General features: G+C 34.5%; 1 long non-coding RNA gene across 1 annotated transcript in view; it reads right to left on the minus strand.

Moving 5' to 3' along the window:
- Window positions 1-4797: 4797 nt before the first annotated feature.
- Window positions 4798-5221, minus strand: part of LOC106465033 — a 10245-nt gene continuing 9821 nt past the window's right edge. Inside the window, exon 3 of the long non-coding RNA XR_001291177.2 lies at window positions 4798-4855. This is a non-coding gene — a long non-coding RNA (uncharacterized LOC106465033). The remainder of the gene's footprint in view (window positions 4856-5221) is intronic.

The raw sequence follows: 5221 nt of genomic DNA on the forward strand, positions 1-5221 counted from the left end.
TTTTAGTTCTACAGGAATAGTGATAGCAGCAATTCTCATAATAAAGTAGATTTTTTTGAAGTGTCCTACTTATTCCATTTATATTTACGTGCTATGTAGATAGAGACAGTTGTTAGGATATGCCATTTTTTAGTTCTACAGGAATAGTGATAGCAGCAATTCTCATAATAAAGTAGATTTTTTTGAAGTGTCCTATTTATTCCATTTATATTTACGTGCTATGTAGATAGAGACAGTTGTTAGGATATGCCATTTTTCTGTACGTGCCCTCAGGTGGTATTATTTTTGGACCATACTTTACATTGCCAATCTCTTCCATTATCAAAACGCCACTTCAGCGGTAAGAAAGTAAAATTTATCTTAATGCTCTGTTTGTTTTTCGCGCAAAGCTACTCGTTGGCCGTCTCTAATCTTGAAGTGACAAGTTAGAGGAAAGGCATCTAGCTAACGCCACCCACAACGATCTCGTGGGCTACTCAAATCGAATAGTGAGATTTGATCGTCATCCATATAACGTATCTACGACCCCACCTTGCGGAGCATGTTTTTTGTTAATTTGTTGATTTGTTTTTGTTATTTTTTTGCAGTAAAATGGCGCGAGCCACGAATTCACAGTCAGGCACACTGACACCTGGACACGCCGGTAAACTCAAAAATGATAAAAAAATTATGAAACGTTGTTAGACTTCAGTTTGTGATCATAATTTTTTCTCGTGCATTTTGATTTTATATTCAACTTTTGAGTTGTCGTTTGTTTGTTTGCTATTTACTGCTGCTAACTCTTTTTTTTAAAGTTGACTAATTAAAAACTAAAGATTTCTTTAAGACATGATTAAACAATTATGCAAATTAATTCAAATTCTAGCGAATAAGTTGGCTTACTTAATGAATGTCGAAGATGCATGAAAAATAAGTCTGTTTAATCATATACGATAAAGCAAATTTGTGGAATTTTTAATTTATTAGACACTTTGAAAGATAAAACTTGAACCGTGTGATCGTCAGAATGTGATGGCAAAGCTGCTGCTGTTGTCCCTAATTTGAAATACCAGAAGGGAGGTAGGCGGTCAGCAGTACCAATCATCCATGCTAAGGCATTGACAGCCACTCTTATAGCGCATCCACAGTTTAAAGTGCGGGGATATCTTGTGGTATCGCACGGACACGAAATCCAGAGTTATACCAGATGGCCAACCGCTCCTCTTGTTGATCACTATTTGTAAATTTTCTGATACTAGAAGCGTACTGCATGGTATTATTCTCATTTTAAATTGAAAAAGCAAACAAAGCTCAATTGTTTTTATTTCAGTTAGTGTGAATAATAACCAATAAGTACTGTTAAAACTGTTTGTTTGTTTTGTTTGAAGTTAAGCACAAAGCTACACAATGGGCTATCTGTCTCTGCCCACCATGGTTATCGAAACCCGGTTTTTAGCGTTGTAAGTCCACAGACTTTCCGCTGTGCTACTGTTAAAAGTGAACGGAAGTAACAATTCGTTTTACAACAGGTTTATGCACGTTGGCCCAAACATGATCAAGTTGAGGACCAAGTAAACATTTTGTTAGAATTGCTTTTTCCTCCTCAATAGTTGTCATAGATTCGAGAGATGAACGTCTTTTGTGAAAGCCCCCCAGTGGCACAGTGGTATGTCTGCGGACTTATACCTCTAGAAACTGGGTTTCGATACCCGTGGTGGGCAGAGCACAGATAGCCCTTTGTGTAGCTTTGTGCTTAATAACAACCAAAAACAACAACTTTGTGAAGTGCAGCTCGTGTTGTAATTTCAAGTAAATCGTGGAAGAGAAAAAGGCAAACATGGTGAGTGGGAAGCTTCTGGAAGAACACATGGTGCTTATCAGTCGCAAATGAATGACCTTAGAATTGCATCTAAAATATCTTCGTTGTAGCCATCTTTCTCATTCTTCTATTTCTCTTTATAATCTGCAGGACATACGTTACACAGCAATGATCTCCGACGAAATTCGTCAACTTCAATTTAAATCTGTGAAATAGTATCAACTACAAAGACGAAGTGTATAGCGTTTGTATGGTATGAGGGTTCTACATAAGAACACTGCTGATGCGCATGCTTGAAGCTGTCAAACATGTATTTGTTTTTCGTCCCAGATCGAAAGCAATATACTAGTGACAAAACATTTCCAACATTTCGATAAAACACAAGAACAACATATTAAAACAATGCTGGTGGAGTGTACTCATATCTTCCCACTGTACAGTGACTGTGAAATTAGCAATGCCATGGGAATCGAAGAGCCACAAATAATTGTTGATAATTTTTTTAAGTATACACAATGTAAAGCAAAATTAGAATAATTACTCAATGATTTATATATATATATATATATCCATTATTAATACACTAAAATATTTTTACGCAATACTAAATATCACGATAGTTATATAAACCTAACAGCGTAGACCGTATACAGTATGTCTATTTACATATTTGTTTATTTTTTGCATATTAAATAAAGTCTATTTTTCTCTGCCTTCACAGAACGTATCATCGTGCTTAAATTGCACTGCGAACTCAGCCCACCTTTGTGCTCTGGCTCTTTTTAATTCAATATGTTGTTTGTGCCCTTATTTGGGTGTGTTGCAAAATTAGGTCACCATCTTAGAAATAAATACTTAATAGAGACTAAAGGCATTTTGCCAAGATTCCAACATGGGTGAAGAAAAAAGCTTTCTTTTCAGCAATTCTTTCACGCCTTTATTTTATCAAATTCGTATTATTGGCTACACAATTAAACAGACAGATGGATAGATAAAAAAATGTATTTTAAATACATTTTATTAAAAGTCAGCAGAAATGTATACTGTATTTCATGCACCGTAAAATATTTTAAGACAAAAATTATTTTTAACACGAAAAAAAATAAAATACTGTAGTAACATTTCTAATATTAACAAAAAAATAACAAACTCTGCAGTAATACTTTTAACAAACATACTAACAAAAATAACAAGCTGTATAGTAACATTTTTAACGCTAACAAAAATAACAAGCTCTGTAGTAGTATTTTTAACGCTAGCACAAATAACAAACTCTGTAGCAACATTTTTAACGCTAGCACAAATAACAAGCTCTGTAGTAACATTTTTAACGCTAACAAAAATAATAAGCTCTGTAGTAACATTTTTAACGCTAGCACAAATAACAAACTCTGTAGCAACATTTTTAACGCTAACAAAAATAACAAGCTCTGTAGTAACATTTTTAACGCTAACAAAAATAACAAGCTATGTAGTAACATTTTTAACGCTAACACAAATAACAAGCTCTGTAGTAACATTTTTAACACTAACAAAAATTAACACGCTCTGTAGTAACTCTTTTAACTCAAAGAAAAATAAAAAAATCTCTCTAGTAGCATTTTTTTAGCCTATACACTAACCTTTTCACTACCTATATCGAACGTAATCTTGATTTTACTGCAAGATATAATACCCGTTAAGACGATCTGAGTTTTCCATATTCTAGAGCAGCATCTACTTAAACCGGTATTTTAGAATTTACGCCATGACACAGTTCATATAACTATTGTCAGATCTTGAGGACTACAAAGAACCGGATAGCTTTCAGTTGCCCTATTATACAGAGCTAAAATAAAGAACAAATATTTATATAATTTGTGAATAGAGTACCATAAACATGTTTTTTTTATATTGCAGTAACTGTATGAACACGTGAAAACTGGAATTTTTAAATCGAATCACCTACGTTTTCAGTAAAGCTCAAACAAATACAGTGATTATATTTGTAGCTTATTTGTTTGTTTGGGCCTGGCATGGCCTGTTGGTTATGGCACTCGACTCACAACCTGCAGGTCGCGGGTTAGAATCCTGTCTCTAAACATGCTTGCTCTTTCAGCCGCGGGGCGTTATGATGTTACGGTCAATCTCACTATTTGTTGGTAAAATAGTAGCCCAGAGGTTGGCGGCGGATAATATTGACTAGCTGCCTTTCCTCTAGTTCATCGCTTCTAATTTAGGACAGCTAGCACAGACATCCCTCAAGTAGCTTTGCAAGAAATTTGTTTGTTTGTTTTAGCGCGAAACTAGACAATTGACTCTCTGCGCTCTGTTCACCGCAGGAACTCGAACTCTGGATTTTAGCGCTGCAAGTCTGTAAACTTACCGCTGTCCCATCGGGGACTACTTTTGTAGAATAAGCCTTAATCAACTCTTTCTGCGTTTATACTTAGAAAGCTTTCTCATGACTCATGCAATTGGAGACAATCAAAATGAAGCTAGGAATTATGGAATCATTTTATTCTTTATTTCTTATATCTAAGATATAAACAACAGGGAAACATTATTAAAGAAAACCTTATTTATTATTTAACATTCCATGAGCTTATCTACTACAGACGAACGTAATAAATATAATCTCCATCATTATAAAATTCTGTCATTATAATTTTATGTATCTATAGCAAATGCTCGTACATGTATATGTATTTTGTTCTTTCTTACTTCTTTATTCTAGTTTTCATCGCCTGAGGGCGTTACTTTGAACAGTTTAAAACCAGTTCTGTATCGAAAGGCTTTTAGTTGAATCTTTTTCCGGGGTTCCGTATGTAATAAAATAACACTTATTATTATCTAGTTATTCTCAAAAATATTTAAAACATATTTCGTGTTTGACACACAAGCTGAAATTCTTATCGAAAATAATTAAGTTCATAAACACTTTATTCTTTCATAAAAGTTTACGGAAGTTAACGATGTTTGTTACCATGGAAAATATACAGTAAAACATTTAATTACATACCTCAGATAACTGGACCGTCCCCAAACTGGTGACTGTCAGGTAAAAGATAACAGCACCTGTAGCGATAAACATCGGAAAATTTAGTTACTTTTGCACAGGTGTATCAATTAGCTCACTTTTTCTCCCACGCAATATAAACAATGGTCTTGTTATCGATGACGTATTTCATTCAGTATGTCTGGTAGTAAAATACTTAAAACGGTATGCAATTGAAGTAAATCAAACTTGCATGGTCAGTCAAGTAAGATTAAAGCAAAATATTTTTTTAAACTATCTACCCTCCAACAGTTTGGTTTGAATTATCAAAATGTTGGTCGGGACCTCGTTTGGTTTGTTATAAATTTCGCGCATAGCTCCACGAGGGCTATCTGCGCTAGCCGTCCCTAATTTAGCAGTGTAAGGGCAGCTAGTCATCACCACCC

This window comes from Limulus polyphemus, unplaced genomic scaffold (genome assembly GCF_000517525.1).
Source record: "Limulus polyphemus unplaced genomic scaffold, Limulus_polyphemus-2.1.2 Scaffold1814, whole genome shotgun sequence".
In the NCBI taxonomy this organism is placed as follows: domain Eukaryota; kingdom Metazoa; phylum Arthropoda; class Merostomata; order Xiphosura; family Limulidae; genus Limulus; species Limulus polyphemus.